The 27,887-nt window shown below is 40.8% G+C and overlaps 1 protein-coding gene across 7 annotated transcripts in view; it reads left to right on the top strand.

Moving 5' to 3' along the window:
• Positions 1-27,887, top strand: part of tenm3 (teneurin transmembrane protein 3) — a 2,629,382-nt gene that overhangs the window by 1,483,954 nt on the left and 1,117,541 nt on the right. For all 7 annotated transcript variants that reach the window (XM_063049436.1, XM_063049434.1, XM_063049437.1 and 4 more), the window contains exon 7: positions 27,314-27,424. The gene's annotated coding sequence lies outside the window, so the exon portion shown is untranslated. The remainder of the gene's footprint in view (positions 1-27,313; positions 27,425-27,887) is intronic.

Raw genomic sequence — 27,887 nt, 5'->3', positions numbered from 1 at the left:
ATGTGTGCTCAAGATACAGTTCCTCATCTTCTACCCGTGCATGACACAGTTACTCATCTTCAGCCTGGGCATGTTACAGTTCCTCAGCTTCAGCCTGCGCATGTTACAGTTCCTCATCTTCTGACTGTGCATGATATAGTTCTTCATCTTCTGCCTGTGCATTATGCAGCTCCTCATTTTCTATCTGGGTATATTACAGGTCCTCATCTTCTGCCTGGACACGTTACAACTCCTCATCTTCTGCCTGTGCACGTTACAGTTCCTCATCTTCTGCCTGTGCATATTACGGGTCCTCATCTTCTGCCTGTGCATGTTACAGCTCCTCATCTTCTGCCTGTACATGTTACAGTTCCTCATTTGCCTGTGCATGTTACAGTTCCTCATCTTCTGCCTGTGCATGTTACAGCTCCTGATCTTCTGCCTGTGCATGTTACAGCTCCTCGTCTTCTACCTGTGCATGATACAGTTCCTCATCTTCTGCCTGTGCATGTTACAGTTCTTCATCTTCTGCCTGTGCATGATACAGTTCCTCATCTTCTGCCTGTGCATGTTACAGTTCCTCATCTTCTGCCTGTGCATGATACAGTCCCTCATCTTCTGCCTGTACATGATACAGTCCCTCATCTTCTGCCTGTGCATGTTACAGTTCCTTATCTTCTGACTGATATGTCACAGCCCTCAGAGCTCAGGAGTGAATTAAATATCATCAGCTAACCTTCAAATTCAGTTTACCATCTCTCATTTTTAGCTTTTGGTATTCCTCTGGCTCTTGCTCTAGTCTGTGAACTTCCATTTCTCTTTCCAATTCACACCTCTCCTGTACACAACTTTTGTTGGCCACTGTCCTTCGTCACCCTCTTAGCTCTTGCCTCCATCATTGAAATGTTCACACAACCAAGGGACTCACTTTCAAGGACTCTTCATCTCATGTCTATTGCTTATTTATTTTTTTATTATTATTATTATTATTATTATTATTATTTCCTCTTTCTTTTCGTACTTGCACAGTTTGTTGTCTTTTGCCCACTGGCTGAACACCCAACTTGGTGTGGTCTTTTGTTGTTTCTGTTATGTTCATTATTCTGTGGATTTATTGAAAATGCTCAAAAGAAAATGAATCTCAGGTTTGTACTTAGATAATAAATTTACTTTGAACTTTGAAACTTGTGTTTTTCAATCCATAAAACCATAGTTCCATTTGTTCTCTCCAGCCCTTCCATCTTTATCTTCAAATTCAATGTGTGTTATTCCAAATTCCAAATATATTATTTCCAAATTCTCTCAGTTCTGATTGAAAGGTCATTGATTTGAAACATTAAATCTGTTTCCCTGTACATAGATATTGTCAGTCCAGTTGAGCTTCTTCACAATTCTCTGTTTTTATTTCAAGAAGAGAAATTTTGGATTTAGGGATAAGCACTTGCTTCTTTTTGGGAAGGGGCAGAGTAAAAGATTGTCAAAGGTAGCTGACGTTGAAGAGAGCAGCACACAAGAGGCTGGAAGATCTCAAATAGTCAGGTAGCATCTATGGAGGAAAATGGGCAATGGACATTTTAGGCTGTGACCTTCCACCTGGACTGAAAGACAGAGGGGAGATAGCTCATATAAAAAGTTGGAGGGAAGGGTTGGAGTATGAGCTGGCAAGTAATAGGTGGAGACAATTGCGGACAGGTGATTTGCAGATGGAGGAGGGAAGGCTAGGAAGTGGTCAGAGGAAATCAGGAAGTCAACTTAGGATCATGGGAAATTGAAGGGAGTCGGAGCTGAGGAGTTAGTATTGTTGATAAAAATGAGAGTTAGAAAGGAAATTAAAGAATACTTACGTTGTTCTTGCATCATTCATGCCTCTTTAAGGGCATAATTATTGGAAATCACCTCTTCTGCGTCCTGTGAAATGGTACTGCCTGATCACTTATGTACACTGGAGAAAACATGAAGTGCCCTGAATTAACATCTTATCTGAAGTCAGAGCTCTGACACCTCTTCCTTTAGTGCATATTTCAAAGTTTAAAGTAAATTTATTATCAAAGTACATATATGTCACCATATACAACCCTGCGATTCATCATCTTGCCGGCATACACAGTAAATCCAAGAAACACAATAGAATCAATGAAAGGTCACACCCAATGGGATGGACAAATGACCAATGTACAAAAGGCAATACATTGCGCAAATACAAAAAGAAATTAAAAATAAATAATAAATATTAAGAACATGAGATGAAGAGTCCTTGAAATGAGGGAACAGTTGTAGAAATTGTTCGGCAATGGGTCAAGTGAAGTTATTCCCCATGGTTCATGAACTTGATGGTTGAGGGATAATAACTGTTCCTGAACCTGGTGGTGAGAGTCCTGGGGCACCTGTACCTTCTTCCAGATGGCAGCAGCAAGAAGATAGCATGTCCTGGGTGGTGGGTCCTTGATGATGGACTTTGCTACATAGATCATGGATCTTGTCCTTCCTGCTTCCCTTTACCCTCTCGATAGCCAGAGGAAAATAAAAGAAGCTGCTTTCCAACTCTGGGAGCCCTACTGGTTTTCTTCTGTCAGGTAAACATATGTTTATCAGCAATCTTGGCCTCTTATTATTTATTCAATTACGCACCTTGCTTACATTTCCCCTTTATTCCCAGGTGATCCTGTTTGCTGGATATACCATGGTTCCTTATCTGAAGCCTGTTTTAAAGCCGATGTTTACATCTGCTCCATTTTTTTCATTGGCTTTTTCAGTTACCTGATCAAGCTAATCAGAATACCATATGCCTGCATCCTGATGAAGGGTCTTGGCCTGAAACATCAGCTGCTTATTCCTTTCTATAGATGCTGCTTGACCTGCTGAGTTCCTCCAACATTTTATGTTTCTCAGGATTTCCAGCATCTAAAGAAACACTTGTGTATACTGTATGTCCCCAGTATAATTGTTTTTGTTCGTTTTTACAGAATGTAGACATTGCCAGCAAAGTCCTCTTTTGCTGGCTATCCTTAATTGTATTTGATGATGATGACCTTTAACTTCAATCCAGGTGAAGGTGCTCCCATGGTGACAAGATTTAAACCCAGTGATAATACAGGAGTAGCCATATAATTTCCAAGTCAGGATTCATGAGATGTGGTGTGTAACTGGGGGGTACGCCATTCCCATGTTACCTCAACCCCTGTCCTTTAAGGGGGCAAAGGCCATTGGTTTGCCAGTTGCAATTGAGGAAACACTGGCAGACTCAAGCTGTCCATTGTATGCACTGCAGCCCCAGTGTACTGAAAGTGCCAGTTGAGTGGATTGATTTGAGAAGGTTTTCAAAGGTTTTCAGAGCGGTTCTCATTTAGGCAAGTGAAAAGTATTCTATCTCATCTCTGATTTGAGCTGCACAGAGGGTGGAAAAGCACTGGAAGTCAGGAGGTGAGTTGCTCACTGCAGGATACCAAGCCTCTGACCTGCTTCCATAACAAGTCCATTTACGCTTCAAGACTAAAGTGGCCCTTAGGATGTTCACAGGGGGCTCGATGATGGTAATCTCCATGAAAGACTCTTTCATCCAATAATCTTTTTGAAAAAAGCATCATGAAAAAAACTTTTCAATGAAATGTATTTTAATCTTTGATGACTGCTTCTTTTATTTCAAGTATTTCTCTTTCATTTCATCTCTCTTGCCGTTTCTTTGAATTAATTTGCTTTTTATATAAACCCAGTTGTAGTTAAACTCTTAGAGAAAGTAGAATAAAACTTGCTGTGCATTCCACCAGCTCTCTGTTGCAGTATGTTATAGTTAAGGGTTAATTGATAGACTGAAAGAATTCTATCCCATTCATAGCAGGAATAATAGTGCAGATTTCATTTCATTGAGGCTTATTCACACTGTGTAAATTGTGTATCAACCCTTGTCATGAAAATGTATCCCCAACAATAATAGGCAAATTCTCAATGTCTCTCCTGTAAAGTTCAATTCATGGACTATGTTCCCTCTAAGCTGTGTGCTTGCGTGCGCGCACACACATTTTTCAACCAGTGCACAAAGGAAATTAATGTGCGCATGAAAGGTTAGTTACCTAAAATAATGTAGTAATTAATAATTATACTTAATGAAAATAATCTTTTAGCTAAATGTTTCTGTTAACTGGTTAGTCAGTTTTACAAATACCTCAACGCACATCACTAATTTACGTCACCTCACCTTTCCTGTTCCGGTTTGTACAGCTACATCACGGCGGCAGCCATCTTTGGCGGACAGTGTTCACATTGTAAAGTTTACAAAAATCCGTTTCAAATCCTGTAGATAGCTTACTAAGTTTTTATTGAAAAAGATCAGTCAAATAACCCTGCAGCTAAATACTGTACAAGAAATTGATAAACATCACATACAAAGTAGCTTTACAGGTTTTAAGTGATGTCTTTGATGAACCGGCTGCACTGTGCAAGATTCTGCAAAAGAGTGGCCTGACACCAATTAATTCACTTCATTTTGCGCGAGGCAAAATTAACAAGATAAGAAAGCAGTATCTGGGAGACAATGTTTCGTGGAGTGACAAAGTTAAAGTTTTGCTAAGCCAGCAACGTGAAGAAAACATCACAGTAGATACAATTTCGCTGTTGACTTTTATAGTCTTTGTGTTCATTTAGAAGAAAGGTTTCCTGAAGATGAGGTACAAGAATGGTCAGCTTTTAATTTCTCCACAATTGCAGATTGTGACTTCACATTTGGCAATGAACAAGTTAATGCCTTATGTCTAAAATATCATGATTTTCTAGCTGAAAATACTGTAATAGTTAGACAGTTTAATGATTTCAAATTTTCCGTGCAAGAAAAAATTAAATCCAATCTGATTTCAAGCTTTGCTCAAATGGTGGCATTTGTACTTCAAAATGAACAGTTTTGCAACCTTGCACAGTTGGTGGACATTGGGGAAACCTTTCTTGCATCTAGTGCAGACTGTGAGCGAGGTTTTAGCCTCATGAATCAACTCAAAATCAAGCTGAGAAACCGTTTAGGTGAATGTCATTTTGGATATGTTAATGAGAATCAAAAGCTATCAATTGGATGGAAGGTCTATTAGTCTAGATAGAGATTAAAAAGAATGGGTAAATGCCAAAGACAGGAGAGAGAAAAAAATAACTGAGCGACTTAAATATGTATGTTATTTTGTTGTTATTCTGTGCAGTTTTTTGTCAAATATTTTGTAAACCTGCGTAAACTGTGCCATGTGTGCATTCAGTGCGCACATACTTTTGTCACAGGAAAAACATTTGCACAACGTAAGATTTTTTGCATACACTGAGTACTAAAAATTAGAGGGAACATTGTTCATGGATTGTGACGGCATCGAGCTCCAAAATCACCCTCAAACTTTCTAGCAGCATCCCTCCATTTGCAATGCACCGTTACATGTGTTCAAAGTTCAAAGTTCATCTATTATCAAAATATGAATACGTTTTACAACCAATTGTCACCTTGTCGTGGTGGAGAAGCTTGTGTGGTCCTGAGATCCGGAGAGCGATGCCGTCTGGAGCTATGCTCCTGGTAGGGTCACCCATGGTGGTAAGGTCAAGGGTGAGGTCCCTGACAAAGAACAATCCAACCAAGGCCTCAACGGTGGAACAGGAGGACGAAGCTAAGATGTGTCTCCTTACAAGCAGTCCCAAAACAAGAAACCTGAAAGAACCCATAAAAAAGACTGACAAACACCCAATGTGCAGAGAGAGAAAAAACCGTGCAAACAATAAAAGTAAGCAAATAGCATTTAGAATGAAAGTGACTCCTCAAGACACGAACATGATAAAACCTGCAGATGCAGGTTGTGTATGTACCTCAGACATGAAGCCCAGAGCAGCCGTAGTAGGCCTGCAGACACGAAGCCCAGAGCGGGCCACATCCTCAGCCTCAATGCAATGAAGAGCGGAGTAAGTGTCATGGATCAGCGAGCAGAACCAACCCGACCCTCACCTCTGGTCCTGTCGCCCTACCTTTTATTTTGTCAGATGGATTGAAAAGGCAGGGTGTCGGGTCTAGAGGCGAGGGTTGGGTCAATTCTGCTCATGTGATTGAAGTTCGACAAAAACAAGTTTTATGGATCCCTTCAGTGTGAAGTCTGGGGAAGAGGATTTCTTGTAAGATGATGCCCAGTGTTCCAATGCCCTTGGCTTTGGTGGATTATGAATCAGCACCGTGACAACAGAAGCTATACCCACCACTACCAATCAAATCTGGAATACTCTTCCTCGTTGGTTACCTGGGTATTGCAGTCTTAAGCAACACACACAAAATGCTGGAGGAACTCAACAGACCAGGCAGCATCATGGAAAAGAGAAAATAGTCCTGATGAAGGGTCTCAGCCTGAAACGTTGACTGTTTACTCTTTTCCACGACGCTGCCTGGCCTGCAGATTTCCTCCAGCACTTCGCATGTGTTGCTTGGAATTCCAGCATCTGCAGGTTTTCTCATCTTCGTCCCATAATCTCAAGGATCACTGGTAGAGTGCTTTGTCCCGCTGGAGTTGTCAGAGTTGGAAAAACCTCACAGATTTTCCATTTGTGATTGTGCCATAAGACCATTGGTGCAGAGTTAGGCCATTAGGCACATGAAGTCTGCTCCACCATTCTATCTCAGCTAATTTATAATTCCTCACAACCCCATTCTCCTGCCTTCTCCCCATAAACTTTTGACCCCTGTGCTAATCAAGAACCTATCAAACTCTGAACAACCAAACTCTTGAGGGAATCAAAATGGAAAAAGGAAACGCACATGCTGGAAATCTGAAATACAAACAGAAAATGTTCCAGGTACATGGTGGTCAGGCAACACCTGTGGAGAAAGGAAGAGAATTACTTTTACAAGTTGATGCCATTCCAGTGTAATTCTCAAGACGTCATACAAGGGGAGCAGGGACTAAGTCGAATGTTTTGATGACGAGTTATAGAAATGGTGTCAGCTCAGAAATAGCACTGGAGAGTATTTCTCTACACATCAGGTGATCGTGACAAGTATTTTGACCAGGACTGGCTGAGACATGGAGACCCAAGCTCATCTACAAAGCAAAACAACTGATATCCTATCGGTGGGAAACAAAATGGATGAGTTCACGGCGCTAGCCAGGCGTCAGACAACATTTCGGGAGTGCAGTGTTATGCGTTTCACTGAAACGGGGTTGCACGAGGACATACCCGATCAAAACTTTTCCATGGACGGCTTCCAGACCACTCGGGCTGACCGGAAGTGCACTGAGAGTGGTAAGCGTAGAGGAGTTGGGTGCTTACTGTTGTGGTTAACAACAGATGGTGCAATCCGTGTCATATTACGATCGAGGAACGTGTTTGTAGTCCTGATATTGAACTTTTTGCTGTTGGACGTCGGCCATATTCTACCGAGATACAACACTGGGCGGCACGGGAGGTCGTTCCTGCCTGTGGCCATCAAACTTGCAGCTCCTCCTGTGAAGGGTCAGAAACCCCAAGCCAATAAACTGGTCTTGGACTTATTTTCCATCTGGCATAGTTTGCATTTTGTTATTTGATTGTTTGTGGTTTTTGTATTGCTATGTTTATGCTCTATTCTTGGTTGGTGCGGCTATAGCGAAACCCAATTTCCCTCGGGATCAATAAAGTATATCTATCTATCTATCTATCCTGAGGAAAAATTACCCCAATATATTGACGTATTTCACCCGATTAAATACTTTCCAGTGTGGAATAGATTCCGCTTCAATTGATCATTATATCCAAGACTGGCTCACCCATCTCATTCATGGATTGAAAAGGCTACATCCTTCAAGCAGTTCCCAACATTCTCCTGACACTGTTGTTTTGTTATTATTTTAGGCATTGCAATTTTTGAAAGGGCTATACATTTTAACTTCGTATACATATTTGCCCAAGTGAGAATTCAAAGTCCTCAGGTCAGTATGCTTCATTTATACTTGTCACACACTCCTCCTGCTTCTGAATGTTAAATCATCTGTTGCTCCCACCACCACACCTCAGCATGCTGTGCTGGAATTTACATAGCCGTGTACATATTGGGAATCCGAGTTCAAGAGTCAGAGGGTGTGCAGAATACTGAAGTGTAGAAATTCCCAAAATGACTTGTTAGTGTACAGTGCATCCTGATGCCAGGCTTTTATCTATGATGCACAAAAAGTGCTGGAGGAACTCAGCAAGTCAGACAGCATCTATGGAGAGGAATAAAGGCTCGACATTTTGGGCCAAGACCCTTCCTCAGAACTGGAAAAGAAGAGGGGAGAGGCCAGAATGAGATGGTGTGGGGAGCAGATGGAGCACAACCCTGAAGGTGGTAGGTGAAGGCAGGTGAGGGGGGAGGTACGTGGGTGGGGGAAGGGGGATGAAGTGAGAAACAGGGAAGTGATTAGTGGAAGAAACATGAAGGGAAGAAGGAGGGGCACCACAGGGAGGTGACAGGCAAGTGAGAAGAGAAAGGGTAGGAGGGGAACCAGAATGGGGAATAGAAATATAGAGAAGGGGGAGGGAGGAGAAATTACCTGAAGTTGGAGAAATGAGCTCCTCGGGCATCTTGTGCCCGTTATTCTGGATTTCCAGCATCTGCAGAATCTCCTGTGTTTATGTTTTATCAGTCACATTCTGTGAGAAGCAGTTAGCACAGGTGAGATTAGCCAACTCACTGAAGTGGGTGGGTTCTGTGGAAGGAGAAACATCCCAGCAGTCTGTTGTGGCAAGCGTTGACGCTCCAATTCACAATGCTGACTTATGACGCTGAAGCTTTCTGCCAAATACTCTGCCTTCTTTGGCTCCAGCTTAAGCATTGGGAAAATAATTATAACATTCTGCAGCTTTATTTGTACATTAAGAGTTGATTCAGTGACACCGCTTACCACGTTAGTAATCTACTACGGCACAAAAGGATTCATTTGCCAATTCTTAATCTCAGATGGGATATCAGAGAGAAGAGCTAAATTGAGGCTGTTAAGTGTCACATATTATTATGACACATGCAATATGAAATATATTTAGTGTTGACGTGGCTTTGTAATGGCATTTGTGCTTTTGATTCAGAGGGTTGTGGAATATAGCTACATTCTACCCTACAAAAAATCTAACCTAGCCAAATACTGCCAGGTAAGTCTCCACCCGGCCACCAATAGTGGAAGGGATCGTTAACAGTGTTCTGAAGTAATACCAATTCACTATACCCTGCTCTTTGCAAAGTTTAGACTCCTCCACTCATTTCATGACATCACTACGCCCATAATAGAGATCAGGGGATGAGGCCCGGAGGGCATACAATTACATTTAGCGTCAAGGCAAGATTCAGTTAAGTCTGTCACCAAGAAGTTCCAACAAAACTGTCTTCACATTTTTCTATGATTATTAGCCCATTTTTGTATCGCCCTGAATTGCATGAGACATTGAGGGGTTATGAACTGTTCTCTGGAGTGTGTAACCTCTCTGTCTCTGAACTGAGGGGAAAGGAATAGGAAAGGAGAAAATAGATCAATATTAAGGATTCTGGCTGTTCATTTACCCAAGATCCTCTACTCCCTGAGAGATTTATCTGGAAATTGGATTACATAGCATTATTTTTTTTCTCTCTCATGATTCACCATGATTGTTCTTGGCAAATTTATCTACAGAAGTTGTTTGCTATTGCCTTCTTCTGGTCAATGTCTTTGCAAGACAGGTGACCTCAGCTATCATCACTACTCTTCAGAGATTGTCTGCCTGGGTTCAGTGGTCACATAACCAAGTTTTATGATACAGTATGCGCCAGCTGCTCATACGACAATCCAGCACCAGCTCCCAGGGCTTCATGTGACCCTAATAAGGGGGCTAAGCAGGTGCTACACCTTGACCAAGGGTGACTGTAGGCTAGGAGAGGGAAAGAGCGCCTTACGCCTCCTTTGTTGACAATGTACCTCCGCCCCCGGTACCCAAGGCAAATTACACCCAACACAAAATTGGTTTGATGGTCAGTCCATCAAAGTCATAACAGTCTCCTTATCAGCTGCAATACAGGTTGCCATGAGAGAAGAGGGAGGCTGCATGTTGGAAGGTCTTCATAATGAGCTATTTCCCCAATTGTAGAGTCAGCCTGAAATCAGGGCCCAATCTTGTGCTACGATGCATGATGATCATCGTGCCAAATAGTCATTATGTACTAAGAAGTGTGCAGCAAAGTGGCAAATGTTGTGTCACACTGATGTTGCTCCTACCAGAAATCATGCAGGCTAAAATTCAATGAATTTTTTGAGGCAATTATTTGTGACTACTGTTTTTTTTTTTGCCAGTTTTGAGGAGATCCATTTAGGCTCCATTCCAAGCACATGCATTAAGAAGTAATATCATTTCTAGACTGTTGATTTTTGTTGCATGACTATATAGAGGCATTTACTGGAAACCATATTGTCCTACAAAGGAGACTAAAAGTTTTCTGGGGGAGTTGGGGAAGAGGGGAGGTAATGAGGATGCTATATATTAGTGAAGTAAGGGGAATGGGCAAGAAGAAGATAAGAGGAAAGGGGAAAAAAGGAACAGAGAATCGGAGAATATGAAGAGAGAGTGATGAAGAGAGAAGGGATAAGAGAGAGGTGTGAGGAGTAAGAGGGGAGGATGAGAGAGAAAAGGAGAAGAAAGTGTGGAAGACAAGAAGAGAGAGGAAAGAGAGCTGGGGTAGGAGAGAACGAGAAAGGGATGATGTTGATTAAATTCTTTGATATTTAGGTCTTCACAACTTCAGCACCTATCAAAGCACTTCATAGCTATTGAAGTAATTCTGAGATGCAGTAGGAAATATGTTAACCACTTTGTATGCAGCAAGGTCTCACAAAGATGAATGTGATAATCATTGTTTGAGAGATAAATCGTGGACAAGAGGGAAAGTTGCTGCAGACTGCTTGTATGCTTATAAAAATGTGATGTGGCAACTGGAGGTTCTGGATGTGCTTTTGCATGACAGCTGGCATCGCAAAGCCACTGTAGACCTTCCAAATTGAGAAAATTTATATTGTGTACAGAGCCAGCCAAGTAATAAGGATATGAGCCAAAATCCAGTTGGCTGAAAACTCAGTTGTGAGACAATGCTGTGAGATATCTATTTATTATGTTTGATAAAAATATATGTAGATATATAGATCAATGAAAATTATCAGCTGTTCTATTTCCCTTATCAGGGTTCACATGGCATTAAGGGCATCTTGGAAATTTATATATCATCCATATTAAGGTATCAGAAATCTGCATCTTATTCAAAACCTAAGTATAATTATCAGAAAAATAGTCATTAAAATCAGGTAGAGTTGGAAGTGCTCTGGACTTACTTTTTATAGACGACACACCATCCATCCAGCACTCTTTAACTGTACTTCCAGCAGGACTGCTGGAAGAACACCATGGAACATGACCAAGTTTCTGCTAATCTGTCTTAATCAGCTGATAGCTCATTCACAGATGATTCCAAAAAGCTGGTTATGAATCCCACAGGTGAGATCCAGACTAACACTGAACTCCTTGACATTGAAACACTATTGGCGAGTGTGCCTCTAGCTGCCTAGGTGCTAAGCTCCTTATAAAAACTGCTCAAACTCCTTTGGTATTTCTGTGAACAGTTTTTTGCTCACCTGCCGCTATATCTCCTTTTGGATTGTGTGAAACCTTTTCATATAACTCTTTATGAAGCATCTGGATTTGATTATTGTCGTAGTGTCAGAGTCACAGAAACAAGCCCTCCAGCCCAACTGGTCAATGTGGACAAAGACTCCCATGTAACCTAGTCTCATTTGCCCATGTTTGATACATATCCCTCTAAATCTCAGTATGTTAATGTACTTATTTATTGTTTTTTTAATTAGCCTAGTTTCTGTTATTTGCACATTGTTTGACAGTTTTTGTGTCTAATTTTTCATTAATTCTATTGTGTTCATCTGTCCTACTGTGAATGCCTACAATAAAATTACTCTCAAGGTAGAATATGGTGACATATGATTACATTGATAATGAACTTACTCTGAACCTTTGAACCTTTCCTATTCGTGTACCTGTGCTACTTCTTTATGAAATGTTGTTAACGTACTAGTCTCAGCCACTTCTTCTTGCAACTTATTCTATATACTGATCCCTTTCCAAGTGAAATCTCTCCCTTCTCACCAAAACCCCCCAGATCTTGATCCCAAACCTGGGAGGACATAAGAACATAAGAAATAGGAGCAGGAGTAGGCCACCCGGCCCATCGAGCCTGCCCCGCCATTCAATAAGATCATGGCTGATCTGTCCATAAACTCAGCTCCATCGACCTGCCTTCTCCCCATAACCCTTAATTCCCTTACTATGCAAAAACCTATCTAACTGTTTCTTAAATATATTTAGTGAGGAAGCCTCAACTGCTTCCCCGGGCGGAGAATTCCACAGATTCACCACTCTCCGGGAAAAACAGTTTCTCTTCATCTCCGTCCTAAATCTTCTCCCCTGAATCTTGAGGCAATGTCCGCTAGTTCTAGTCTCACCTACCAGTGGAAACAACTTTCCTACTTCTATCTTATCTATCCCTTTCAAAATTTTGTATGTTTCTATAAGATCCCCTCTCATTCTTCTGAACTCCAGAGAGTAGAGTCCCAAGCAACTCAATCTCTCCTCATAGGTTAACCCCTTCATCCCTGGAATCAACCTGGTAAACCTCCTCTGCACTGCCTCCAAAGCCAGTATATCCTTCCTCAAGTATGGAGACCAGAACTGCACACAGTACTCCAGGTGCGGCCTCACCAGTACCCTGTATAGTTGCAGCATGACCTCCCTGCTCTTGAATTCAATCCCTCTAGCAATGAAGGCCAACATTTCGTTTGCCTTCTTAATAACCTGTTGTACCTGCAAGCCAACCTTTTGCGATTTATGCACAAGCACTCCCAAGTCCCTCTGCACAACAGCATGCTGCAATCTTTCACCATTTAAATAATAATCTGCTTGTCTATTATTCCTTCCAAAGTGAATGATCTCACATTTACCAACGTTGTATTCCATCTGCCAGACCTTGGCCCACTCACTTAACCTATGTATCTATATCCCCCTGCAGACTCTCCACATCCTCTGTACAATCTGCTTTCCCACTCAGTTTAGTGTCACCAGCAAATTTTGCTACGCTACACTCAGTCCCCTCTTCCAAATCATCAGTGTAAATAGTAAACAGCTGCGGGCCCAGCACTGGCCCCTGTGGCACCCCACTCACCACTGACTGCCAACCAGAGAAACACCCACTTATACCAATACTCTGCCTTCGATTGGTTAACCAATCCACTATCCCTTTCTCAATCTTTTTTATTAAGTTTCGAATTGAAAAATATAACAATAATAATGATATAAAGAGGTCAGGATTACATTAATAACACTTAACGTATACAGACACAGACTCCAAATAATATATGTAATTTAAGCCTCCAAATCTCTTCATAACTGAACATAAAAAAGATCCATTAACTCCACCCTTTCCCCCTCCCACTTTCAAATCTCTTACTATCTCTTCTTTCAGTTAGTTCTGTCAAAGGGTCTCGGCCCGAAACATCGACTGTACCTCTTCCTTTAGATGCTGCCTGGCCTGCTGCGTTCACCAGCAATTTTTATGTGTGTTGCTTGAAATTCCAGCATCTGCTGATTCCCTCATGTTTGCTTGCTTGAAAAAAGTTATATTTTTGAGGGACAGCTTATAAAAATGAGCAAGATGAAGAGATGTAGGAAGAGCATGATACAATTTAAAAGCCCAGCCAATTGAAGGTCCAGCATCCAAAGATTAATTCTTTAAAGTCGAGAATGTGAAAGGGGTGGAACTGAAGGAGAACAAAAGGCTCAGACAGCTTTGGGGCTGGAGGTAGTTACAGAGGTTGGGAGAGTGAAGGCCTTGGAGGGTTTAGAAAATATGTTTGAGAATCTTTCTATTTTTACTCAGGTAAAAGGCAGCACGGGAAGGAAGGAGCAACAAACGAGGCACAAAAGATGCTATAGATGCTGGAAATCTTGAGTAACTCACACAAAATGCTGAAGAATCTTAGCAGGTCAGGCAGCATCTATGGAGGGGAAGGGTCAATGTTTCAGGCCAATACCCTTCATCAGGACCTGACGAAGGGTCTTGTCCTGAAATGTCGACTGTTTATTTCCCTCCATAGATGCTGCCTGATCTGCTGGGTTTCAAGTAAGGCAGAGATATGCCCTATTGGAGGATGGGCTGAGTAACCACAGATATCATTGCTTTTTGAAGGGGAAAATCAATTAAGTGGGAACCTTTTAACTCAGGAATAAAATAATTTATTGCCTTGAGGCTGCAGTGCCATAGAATGAAATGATAGATGCTCTACAGCTAATTCATAACACATTTTTCTCTATTTCCCATAAAATATTTGTTTATCGAAACTCTATCAGTCTTGTAATTAAAGCAACAGTTTAGCTAGCATTGATCAGTATTTGCCAAGATAGATAGATAGATATACTTTATTAATCCTGAGGGAAATTTGGTTTCGTTACAGCCGTACCAACCAAGAATAGAGCGTAAATATAGCAATACAAAAAACCCCAACAATCAAACACCAAAATGCAATCTATGCCAGATGGAAAATAAGTCCAGGACCAGTCTATTGGCTCAGGGTGTCTGACCCTCCATGGGAGGATCTGCACGTTCGATGGCCACAGACAGGAACGACCTCCCGTGCCGCCAAGTGTTGTATCACGGTGGAATGTGGCCGACGTCCAACAGTAAAAAGTTCAATATCCAGTCTGCAGACACGTTCCTCGATCGTAATATACCCCGGATTGCTCCATTTGTTGTTAGCCTGAACAGTAAGCCCCCAACTCCTTCACACTTACCGCTCTCAGTGCACTTACGGTCAGCCGGAACGGTATTACCCACCGAACTCCTCTTCTCCATAAGTCTCTGTTGTCTCGACCCGGTTCTCTTTCCTCGGCTTTGTGATCCCCCCCCTGTTGTTTTCCTCCGGATTTCAGCAGGGGTGTCTACCGCTCTGAGAACTTCAGACTTCAACAACCAATTGCAATGGAAGAATTACCCAACGTTATTCCTGATAAGATTGGCTCTATTATTAGACTGTGCCTCCTGTACTCAGATGTCTTCATCATCAGAAATTGTTCCTTTATATCAACTTACTTCATCTGCTTCTAGTTCCTCTAATGTTTTGAATACTTTGGTCAAATTATCCCAAAGTATTATGAAATCCAGGTTAATTTATTTAAACTTTCATCATAATATAACCACTGAAGTCTGAAAACCTTTCTGCTCAATTCATACAGACAGTACCAGAGATCAGGAGTGAACCTAGTTCAAAGTTCAAAATTTAACGTAAAATTTATTATCCGAGTACGTACATGTCACCACATGCAACCCTGAGATGCTTTTTTTCCCTGTGGGCATACGTAGCAAATTTATAGGACAGTAGCTGCAAACAGGACCAATGAACAACAAACTTTGCAAATGTAAATATAAATGAACAGCAATAAATAACAAGAACATCAGGTATCAAGATAAAGAGGCTTCAAATTGCGACCATCGGTTGTGGGAACACCAGAAGACTGAAGTCACTGGAACAGTGGCACAGCAGCTGTAACTGGCTGTAGGAAGCAGTCACCATGGACATAATAGGATGCATAGAGTGCTTCTGTATTTATTGTCCTGGAGTTCAGATTCATACATAGATTGTAGCATAGTGCAGCACAGGAGCAGTCCATTCAGCTCATGATGCCTGGACCAAACATGATGAAAAATTAAACAAAGCCTATCTGTCTCCATATGGTCTATATCCCTCCATTACCCAAATGTTAAAATGCCTGCTAAATGCCTCTTAAACACCATTATTGTGCCTACTTCTCACCATCACCATTCCTGCAGTGTGTTTCAGGCGCTCGACACTCTGCATAAAATACTTACCCTGCATGTCCTTTCAGCATTCTCCTTCTCACTACAAGGTTATGTACTCCAGTAAAGAAAAAAAATAGCTTCATTTGTTATATCTACATCGAAACATACCACACAATAAAATGCATTGTTTGTGTCGATGACCAACACAATCTGAGATGCGCTGAGGGCAGCCCTGAAATGTCACCACGCTTCTGGCGCCAACATAGCACACCCACACCTAACGTCACCGTAGCCATAATGTTTTGGAAAGTCGGAGGAAACCAACACATCCGGAAGAAGCCTGTGCAGTCATGGAGAGAATGTACAAACTCATTACAAACACCAGCAAGAATTGACCTGTAACCTTACAGCTGGCACTATAAAGCATTACACTACTGTGTTGCCTGTTTAACATTTCTACTCTGGGAAAAAGAGTCGGATAATCTACCATATCTACACTCATAAGTTTATCAGCCTCTATCAGATTTCCCTTCAGCCTTCAATGAACCACAGAAAACAATCTAAGTTTGTCCAAGCAGCAACTCTAGGAAGAGGTACAGTCAACGTTTCAGGCCGAGACCCTTCGTCAGGACTAACTGAAGGTCCTTCAGTTAGTCTGAGGAAGGGTCTCGGGCTGAAACATCGACTGTACCTCTTCCTAGAGATGCTGCCTGGCCTGCTGCGTTCACCAGCAACTTTGATGTGTGTTGCTTGAATTTCCAGCATCTGCAGAATTCCTGTTGTTTAAGTTTGTCCAACTTCTCTTTGTTATGTATTTAATATTTCAGTAATATTTGAGTAATACTGTATCTATCAAGGTTCAAGGAACATTTATTGTCAAAGTATGCAGTATACAACTCTGAGATTCGTCTTCTCCAGATAGCCATGAAACAAAGAAAGCTATAGTAGCCATTCAAAGAACAATGTCAACCACCCAGTCCCACACGCAACAAAAGCAAATTGTGCAAATAGCAACAAGATCATCAATACCCCAAGTTCAAAAAAACAAATCATGCAAACAGCAACAAGAGCATCAACCCCCATACACAAAAAGATAAATCACACAACTGGCAACAAGAAAAACAGGCAAAAACTTAGAGTCTAAAAAACATAAAACTATATATAAAACATAAATTGCTTGTTTAAATAATTCATCATGGGTTATATGTCAAAGTACATGAATGGCATGCATCATTATGTCACCACATCATATGTGCGCTCTCACTAAAGTAATAATGAAAGTAAATGCCCATCTCTTGGTTCCTTGTTTTTCTTTCGGTTTTATGTTTTGGAGTTACAAAGCATTATGGTGGTGATGAGGAGGATTTAAAATGAAAAGGAGGTGACTACCTAACCTGTTGAAGTGCAGCAAGACAGACATTCAATTTAAAAAAGCACAGCGAGACATTCAAGTTCAAAGAAAGGCAGAAAATGGACAAATTCATAGGTTCATAAACAGTGAGTACAGGGTGATAATAATCATAAATTCTAAAAAAGCAGAAATGGCTGGAAACATTGGAAAGATAGACATGTTCAATTGCACAAAAGATAACTAGCTAATGTACACTGAGTGAATTGCATAGTATTATAAGCAGATACAATAGCCAATGAGGAATGAGTGCCTGTTTTGCTGAGTGCAATAGGTGAAAGAGCATACAGTTTGCTTAGAAGTTTAACTTCTCCAACCAAACCAGCTGAAATGAACTTTTGCTGATATTGTGAAATTACACAACAACATTGAAACAAAAGCATTGAAGATTACAGAACACTTTAGGTTTCATAAGTGGAATCAAAAGGAAGGGGAGTACATTTCGGCATATGAGGCTGAAATGAAGAGATTGTCTGAGCTTTGTCCTTTCAGTAATGGGCTTAATGATGCACTGAGAGGTTATTTAGTTTGTGAAGGTCAAGCAGTGGTTGATGCCCCATGTTGAAAGGATGAGTCACAGTCGTGGTCTTTTTGGGATTGGTCAATTACTGCAATAGCTTCCTGCAAAATCTGGCTACTGTGCTCTACCCCAACTCATTACTAGAGATCAGAAAGAAATGGCAATGGACAAAGCAGTGTGAGGTGGCTTTCAAATAGGTAAAGGAAATGGTGACCTTAAACACTGTATTGACAAATCATAATCCATACCGTCCATTGAAGCTTGCCTGTGAAGCCTCACCTTGTGGTATAGTTTCAGCTATGTCACATGTTAAGAGTGATGGAAGTGAACACCCATAGTCTTTGCATTATGGTCCCTTACCACTGCAAAGAAAAGTTACACACAGATTGACAGAGAGGCCTTGAGTCTGGTTTGGGGTGTAAAACATTTCAACCAGTACTTGTATGGGAGAGAGTTGACCCTCATTACTGATCACAGCCACTGGTGCCCATCTTCACAGAAGGATATTCCACTGACAGCAGCAGCATGAATGCAGAATGCAGAGATGGGCTCTGTTTCTCGGAGGATGCAATTACAAGGTCAAATTCAAAAGGACAGCTGATCATGGAAATGCTGACCCTTGGAAATACCGGAAAAACTTACTAAAAAAGACACTCCTCTTGAGATATTCTCCTTAATGCAAATGAAAAGTCTCCCTATTACTGTAAAGATGATCCTAAGGGAAAACAAAAAAGACCTCACACAGTCTCAGGTCTACATTGCCGCCCAATTCGGTTGGAATGTGCAGCAGGACTTCCAGATCCCCCCATTTTCACTTGCGCCAGATGTTGCCTTATGTGGGGATTGAGAGTTATTGTACTGGCCAAGCTGAGAGCTGAAGGGGTGGAGGACCCACATGGCAGTCATCGAGGCATGGTCAAAAATGAAAGTATTGGCTTAAAGATTTGTCTGGTAGCCTGGCACAGGTGAGCAGACCGATCAGCTTGCCATGCACTGTTCAGGATGCCAACACATACAAATGATGCCAAGAGCAGCACCTTTGCATCCCTGGGAATGGCCTGCAACAGTTTTGGGCTGCAGGTGATAAGACCATGACTATTATTCATAGGAGTAGAATTGGGCCTTGGAGTCTGCTGTGCCATTCGATCATAGCTAATTTATTTTCCCTCTCAACCCATTCTCCTGCCTTCTCCCTGTAATGTTTGACATCCTTACTATTCAATAACCTACCAACCTCTGCTTTAAATATACCTGGTGACATGGCTTCCACAGCTGTCTGTAGCAATGAATTCCACAGAGTCACCACACTTCAACAAAAGAAATTCCTCTTCACCTCTCTTTTGAAGGTATGCCCTTCTATTCGAAGGCTGTGCCCTCTGGTCTTAGACTCTACCACTAATGGAAATATCCTCTGCATGTCCACTCTATCTAGACCTTTCCAAATTCAGTAAGTTTCAATGAGATCCCACTTCTTTCTTCGAAATTCTATAATGCATGGGAGGACTGTTTTATCAGATTATACTGACATGATGACAGTGTATAAGGGCACTGCGTATAAGAATCAGAAAGTTGTTGCAGCTGTATACTGTAAACCTTTTGTTCAACCGCATCAGGATTTTTTGTGCAGTTTTGGTGGGCACATTACAACACTGTTGTGAAGGCTTTGAACTATTTATTTACTTGTTTGTTGAGGTACAGCATGGAAGAAGCCCTTCTGGTGCTTTGATGCACGCCGTTCAGCAATCCCCAGTGTCTAATCACAGGGCAATTTACAATGAACACACACAAAATGCTAAAGGAGTTTAGCAGGCCAGGCAGCATCTATGGAAAAAAGTATAGTTGACATTTCAGGCCGAGACGCTTCATCAGGACCAGTTAACCAGTAGATCTTTGGACTGTGGGAGGAAACCATCAGGGTCATGAGAAGAATGTACAAATTTCTTTAACTATCATTCAAAAGAAAGAGTTTCAATCTATATTTTCTCTATTTGTTCACCTGCAATACGATATAAATGGAGCAGTTAAAGTCTAAAGTTCCATGGGCCCCTCAGTTAATAAATGGGGTCTATAGCATTAAAAAGGTTGGGAACCCCTGAGTTAAGCAATAGATACTTTAGAAATACAAGAACTCATCCAGATCCTTTCTTGGCATTCATCATTACTGGGTATCTGAGCCAGCTGCCAATCCCTATGCAATATGTTTTGGTGCTTACTGCTAACAGTGTATGGTCTGAGACTATTTTTACTGCTATATTTAATCTCTGTTTGCACACAGCCTCAAAACAGATGGTTCATGGTACTTGTAGATATCTGATGCAGTTAGGTTGCTCAAATCGGCGCAGTGCTCAAAAATGTAGCCCCAGAGAAACTTTCACAACTCTACGGCGTCAACATCAAATACAAGTCAGAAATCTTGAAAGAGAAATCAATTTTCCTGGCTGCTTACATGCTCACACCCATCCGTGAGGAGCAGGATGGGTGGGGGGTGGTGTCTGGGTTGGAGGCAGGCAGTTGGGAGTTCGGGTGGGGGGGTGTAGGTTGCAAAGGAAAAAACTCTCTCAGTAAAAGAAGAAAGCTACAAATGTTTCTCATGTAAATCTCCTGTTGTTTACTGGAGCAAGAACAAAGAGGAACTGAAACGCGAGTAAAGGAGACTGAGCAGAGAGATTCCAGATTAAGGCAACATCAAGCGGAAGGTTAGCCTCAAATTACTTTCAAGAGATAAATGTGCAGCGCAATCGAAAACACCTTCAGTCACCTACAAAAGTCATGTTCTGTCCTTGGAGAGAGACCCTGAGTTTACACAGATGCTTCAACCTGAACTGAAACCTCATTCAGAAAATAGGTCATGCACTGAGTGTAATACTGTCTCCTTTTAATAAGGACACAATGGAGAGAGGAATGCTGTAGATTAAATAGGATCTATGTAAGATTTTTTTTTTGAAAATCGACAGACGATTTTGGGAAACTTGCTAGTTAAGATTCTTTTCTCACCCCAGCCTGTTACTATGCAACAGGAGAAGGCATAAGAAGGTGAAAGAGATTTTACTTGGGGACTGAAGACATGGCTTAATTCAATTCATGGTAGACTTATGAAAGAAAAAGAGGAATGAAATGCTGTGTTCAGAAAGAATTCCAAATAGCAGGGACATAATGACTGAAAGATCAACTTCTGGCATGGTGAATTGGAGCAAGCTGCAGGGAAGTATTGGAGTCCTGGATGGTTTACACAGGGATGTAAAATCATTCAGATCCTGGGAACGGGGTCTTAAACTAAGCATAAAGAACTGGATGCTAATTGGCTGCTTATTGCCTGCCTTTGCACCTGGGGTCTCAGCAGCTTTGGAAGAGAGTTAGGACAAAAGATGAGAGTGTTTTGGAAGTGAAAGAATGTTGGGCTTGGTGATGAAGGGGGGAAGACACATAATGAAACAGTATCCTTCTCAAGCTCAGAACTGTTCAAGCCACATTATGGTCAATGGAGTAGTTTTAATGGGGACTGATTATTATTATACAAAATAGAAACAGATGTAGGATAGTTTCAGAATCGGAATCAGATTTAATATCACTGGCATTTGTCGAGAAATTTGTTGACTTTGTGACAGCAGTACAATGCAGTACATAATGACAGGAAAAATGTGAATTACAGTAAATATATACATGTAAAATAGTTAAATTATATAAGTATTGCGAAAACAAAAATAAAAAGTTAGTGAGGTAGTGTTCATGGATTCAATATCCATTCGGAAATCAGATAGAAGAGGGGAAGAAGCTGTTCTGAATCCTTGAGCGCGTGCCTTCAAGCTCCTGTACCTCTTTCCTGATGGTAGCAATGAAAACAACATATGACCTGGGTGATCGGGGTCCTTAATGATGGATGCCACTTTTCTGAATCATCGCTCCTTGAAAATAACCCGGATACTATGGAGGCTAGTGCCCTTGATGGAGCTGACAAAGTTTACAATGCTCTGCAGCTTAGTTCGATTCTGTGCTGTAGCCTCTCCGCCCCCACCACCCCCGTACCAGATGGTGATACAGCCAGTTAGAATGCTCTCCATGGTACATTTGTAGAAAGTTGAAAATGTCTTTGGTGACAGACCAAATGCCCTCAAACTCCGAATGAAATATAACCGCTGCCATGCCTTCTTTGTAGCTGCATCGATATGTTGGGTCCAGGTTAGATCCTCAGAGATATTGACACCCAGGAACTTGAAATTGCTCACTCTCTCCACTTCTGATCCCTCTATGTGTTTCCTCATCTAACCCTTTCTGGAGGTCACAATCAGTTCTTCGGTCTGGCTGGTATTGAGTGCAAGTTTTGGAGTTAACGGAGTCGCTGCCTTCTTTTAAGAAAATAGTTGAAGTCAGTACTAGATATTCACGGTTGCTGGCAGTAGTCCATGGAATAGTTTTATTGATGAAAATGTGAGCTAAAGGAAATTTCCTCTCATCTAGCACATTCTGTGACAGAGACAGGTAAAGTATTGCAACACGGTAATAGTGAAAGTGCCAGGGCAGTTATTGGCACCATTGACTGGGGCATGAAAGATGATGAATTGCTCCCACTAGCAGTCACGGATCTGATACAGCATCATACCTTTTGTACGAGCAAAGTGACTGACTTGATAAATTGCACATGGGTAAAGGGCTGCCCCTGTTTTCTCTTTTATCCAATACAGTAGATCGAACAGTTTTCTGTAGAAGCTCGCGCATACTTCCTGTTATTACATTGGAGACCCAAAACATCATGTAGCACCTGAAGGTTGGGTGCCCTGTGGCACCATATAACCCTCAAATTATAAGGTCACAGAGCACGACAGCACAGAAACAGGTCTTTTGTTCCATCGAGTCCATGCCTAATTATTATTCCTTTGAATCACATTGACCTGCAGCTGAACCATAGCCCTCCATACTCTCCCATCCAAACTTCTCTTAAATGTTGCCATTGAACCTGCATCCACCACTTCCATTGGTGGCTCAGTCCATTCTCGCACCACCCTCTGAGTGAAGAACTTCCCCCTCAAATATTTCGCCTTTCACCCTTAACCGATGATCTCTAGTTCTAGTTTCACCCAACCTCAGTGGAAAAAGCCTGCTTGTATTTTCCCTATCTATACCTCTCATATTTTTATATACCTCTATCAAATCCCCCCTCAGTCTCCTACACTCCATGGAATAACATCCTAACCTTTTCAACCTTTCCCTATAACTCAGGCCCTCAAGTCCTGGCAACATGTAAATTTTCTCTGTGCTCTTTCAATCTTATAGATATCTTTCCTGTAGGTAAGAGCCTATCCACATTACCTAATGAAGATCTTCTGTTTCTTTCTTCACAAATGTTACCTGAACTGCTTTTATTTTGGGTCTCCACCATCAGTGTTCTTCTTTTAATTTTCACTTATTGACAATTTATGTACCTGGATTCAATGAAACTGGTGCCTTTCTACAGCAACTAATAGTAAAAATCAGATGTGACAGGGAAAATAGTTTATCTTGTTAAAATTAAATTAAATTAAATATTTGTAACTTAACTAGAGCTTCAGTTTTGCAATTTTCTTGGATTAGAACAGCCATGTGTTCAGGAAATTGTGCAGGAGGGCCTGAAGAGCAAAACCATAAAAGCTTTGTTTAACCACATTTATTTCAACCTAGGTGTTATATGAACCAGACTGGTTCAAAGAAGCTGTGCTACTTCAATGACTTAGCAATTCAAAGATTTTACCATTTCTTTTCCCATTCTAATCGATCCAAATCCTTTTGTAGACTGCATGCTTCCTCAAAACCACCTGCCCCTTTGTGTATTTTTGTATCATCTGCAAACTTGGCCACAAAGCCATTAAGTCCATCATCCAGATCATTAACATATCATGTAAAAAGTAGTGTACACAACACTGACCCCTGCGGAACACTAGTCATCAGCAGTCAACCAGAAAAGGACCACTTCATTCCCACTCTTTGCCTTCTGCCCATCAACTAACCTTCCGTCCATGTCATTATTTTTCCTGTAATACCATGGGCTCTTATCTTGTTTCAAATCCTCATGTGTAGCACCTTGTCAAAGGCCTTCTGGAAAGCCAACTAAACTTTCCCTGACTCTTCTTTGTCCATCCTGCCTGTTATTTATTTGTCAGGCAAGACTTGTCCTTAAGGAAACCATGCTGACTTCGGCCAATTTTCTTGTATGTGTCCAAGTACCCTTAAACCCCATTCATAATAACTGACTCTAACATTTTGCCAACCACTGACATCAAGCTAACTGGCCTATAATTTCCTCTCTTTTACCTCGCTCCCTTCTGAAAGAGTGGAATGACATTTGCAATTTTCCAGGTTGTCCAGACCATTCCAGAATTTGGTAATTCTTGAATTATCACTACTAATGCCTCCACAATCTCTTCATCTATCTCTATCTGACTTATCTACCCTCGAGCCTTTCAGTTTTCCAAGTACGCTCTCCTTAGTATTACTGCCTACATTCACTTCTGCCCGCTGAATCTTAAATTTCTGTCATGTTGCTGGTATCTTCCACAGTGAAGTGTGTCACTGAATACTTATTCATTTCATTTGCTATTTCCTTCCCCCCCCCCCCATTACTACCTTTCCACTGTCATTTTTCAGCAGTCCAATGTCCACTTTTGCATCTCTTTTACACTTCATGTTTCCGAAAAAAATTGGTATTTGCTTTATATTATTGGCTAGCTTACCTTCATATTTCATCTTTCCTCTCCTTATTGCTCTATTTTAGTTGTTTTCTGTTGGTTTTTAAAAGCTTCCAAATCCTCTAGATTCCCACTAATTTTTGCTATATTGTATGCCCTCATTTTCTTAATTTTTAATTTTATGATGACTTTGATTTACCTTGGCAGCCACAATTGCTTCAACATCCCCTTAGAATGCCTCTTTTTCTTTGGGACGAACTGATCTTATGTCTTCTAAGTTACTCCCACAAACTCCAGCTGTTGCTGCTCTGTTGTCCCTTTTCAATCAACTTTGGCCTGCTCCTTTTTCATGCTTCAGTAGTTATCTTCACTCAACAGTAATACCAAAACGTCCATCAACTTTGGCCTCCTCCTTTTTCATGCCTCAGTAGTTATCTTCACTCAACTGTATTACCAAAACATCCAATTTTAGCTTCTCCCTTTCAAACTGCAGGGTGAATTCTATCATATTATGATCAATGCCTCCTAATGGTTCCTTTATCTTAAGTTCCCTAATCAAATTTGGTCTAATTTTTGTCAAATCTTCATAATCAACAGCTAGTCCAGAGTTGCCCTTTCTCTGGTGGGCTCGACCACAAGCTATTCTAAAAAGCCATCTCATAGACATTCTACAAATAATTTTCCTTGGGATCCGATTTTCCCGATCTACCTGCATTTTGTCATTCCCCATAACCATTGTAACATTGCTCTTTTACAGAACTATTCTATCTTCTGTTGTAATTTGTACTGCACAGCTTGGTTGCTTTTTGGAGGCCTATGTATAACTCCCATTTGTGTCTTTTTACCCTTGTAATTTGTCACTTCTTTTGACACTCTTGACACTTCTTTTCTGAGGATATGATTTAATTTTTACAAACTGAGCCACCCCACCCCTTCTGCTCACCTGCCTATCCTTTTAGTACGATGAATATCCTTGGATGTTCAGTTCCCAACTGTAATCTTCTTTCAACGACAACGTCTACCTACCAATTTCAAACTGTGCTATGAGATCATCAACCTTATTTCATATACTATGTGCATTCAGATAAAACACATTCAGTCCTGTATTAACCACCTTTCTCTTCAATTTTGTCTTCATGTTGCATGATGTTAAATTCTTATCCCTTCTAAACATTCTGTCTTATTCTTTAGTCTGGAGACTTCAGTGACATCCCCTGCACCACATGAGTTTTGATAATGCGATTTTCCTCTGAAAATCAGATTTTATCATAATTTAATTAATAAACTAATGCTAAAGGTGGTTTGGGTGGAACAGTAGTGTAGTAGTGATTAATGTCAGTGGTGTGGGTTCACTTCCCACCGCCATCTGTAAGGAGTTGACCAATGGGTTTCCTCCCACATTCTAAAAGATGTAAGGTTATGATTTGTGTTTTGTGGGCATATTATGTTAGGACATGAGACAGGCACAGGCTGCCTCTACACATACAGTTGGACCATGTTGGTTGTTGATATTCACTGTATCTTTCAAAACAAAATAAAGCAAATCTTTAATCTTTATGTTTGAGTAGCACCATTATATTATTGCACTCCGCATTATCTATGAAAAGCCCAGACTGTGTTCAATCTGGCCTGCTCCCTGTTTATTCCCTCCACCTCAAGTATTTTCTGCAACCTCCAGGAGTCCAGCTTCATGGAGGTCTCTCCACTGCAGCCATCACTTGAAATGAAACGGTGGGTGGTGACATGAATTCAGGTGGTAAAGACATTTTAAGATGGTGTAAAACTATTAAAACTGTTTATTCTGCAGAAAGATTCTGAAATACTTTTAAGTCCCATTAAACATATCAAGGTTAAGTAAAACAAAGAAAAATGATCACTTACCCTTCAACTAAGTTCAATTAAGGTTATCAATCTCATTCAAGTGAATGAAGTTGAATTGTATGCACTAATTGTTCCTTGAGTCAAGCCTGTGAACCCAGAAACAAAGTCCCTCTGACCTCTCCACAAACGATGTTTTGTGTTCTGCCTTTGAACTGAGTCCGGTGTCAGAGTTTGAGTTAATGTCAAGCTTCCAACTGAAGAGTACCTTGTTCCCTGTGGGGCAGGCCACAAAAGATAAGGACATTTCTGCTGGAGTTGAGTTGAAGTTAGAACTTTGAGTTATATGCTACTTCTCAGTACTGGTTTAGTCAGCAAAACATTTGGTGGGTCTTCACATCTATGTTCTTTGAAATGGAGATTGAGATCACAAACTGTTACAGATTTCTAAGACATACTTTTCGAGTAAGATACAAGTTCCACGATGAAAGAGGAATTTGCTATTTTTAACCCAACAGTAGTAAAAATCCTTGACTAATTTGGAGTAAACTTTGTGACTGAGCTTAAATTAAAGCAACAATGCACCAATCAATCCTCATTTCAACTTAAACAAAAAGCATTTCAAAGTTCTGACTACAAGGTTAAAAAAGGACTCAACATATTTTTTTCTTAACATGTCTTCAGTTGAAAGATTTAAAATAAAGGTGCTGTGAAGCAGATTTTCTTTTTGTATCATTGTTGGAATAAAATTACAATCGTTTATTTCTGGTTGCATGGTTTGCATCACCATCTGTCTGACAGATCGGAGGTGAGGTGAAGGGAAAAGCGTGATCTCTCAGTAAAAATAAATAGCTTGCCAGCTCTTACCTTGCACAAGAAGTAATCTGCAATCAGTCCGCTTTCTGTTATGGGTGAAGAGTAATGCAATGTGAAAAGCTGACTCACGAGATTAAGCAAGGATTTTCTACCCTTAGTGCAAAAAAATCAAAGCAGCTGCCTGAATAACATTGCTTTGCAACAGCTGCTGTGATTTATGATTTGAAATTTTGTTTGAATTGGATATCGCACCCAATTTACAATGCATTAACTGCTGTGTGTTACAGACTTTTTTCCTGAGGAATTTGTGCAACTTTCTGAAGGGCAAAAGCAACAGTAAATAGAAGTGATTGCATTTGAAGAAACTCGGGAGTGCCACAAGCTACAGGGATCAGTGCGTATGTATCTTTCCACTGAATGAATTCAGTCAATATTTATTTTAGACCATCTCTTTATATCTGACATCAACTGCTAATTTAGTAACAAACATACAATGAATGGATTTTCTTTTTTCCCCTGAAGTTTCATTGCTTTTATGATATTATTCACCTGTTTATTTAATTGAGTTCAAACTTATACATGGGTCCCTCACAGCTGATGTCTTTACAATGATAACAGAACTGATAACCAATCTTGTCCTTTGAAGAATGCTTACTGTATAAGGCACTCTTTTTCTCAGTTGTTGTGACTGGTTTAAAGATGGAAAGGTCTCAAAATACAGTTCAGGTGCACTGCTAAATTTGCCTATTAAAAAGGAGACCAGATCTCTCTCAGGATTCAGTTAAAGTGCACTGCTGAACAAAGTTTGAATTTGCCTTTTAAAAAGGAGAGCAAATCCCTCTCAGGTTTTAATGTGGAGGA

This window comes from Mobula hypostoma, chromosome 5 (assembly GCF_963921235.1).
Source record: "Mobula hypostoma chromosome 5, sMobHyp1.1, whole genome shotgun sequence".
Taxonomy (NCBI): Eukaryota; Metazoa; Chordata; class Chondrichthyes; order Myliobatiformes; family Myliobatidae; genus Mobula; species Mobula hypostoma.
Note: the sequence above shows the minus strand (reverse complement) of the source record. Positions and strands in the feature narration are given on the sequence as shown.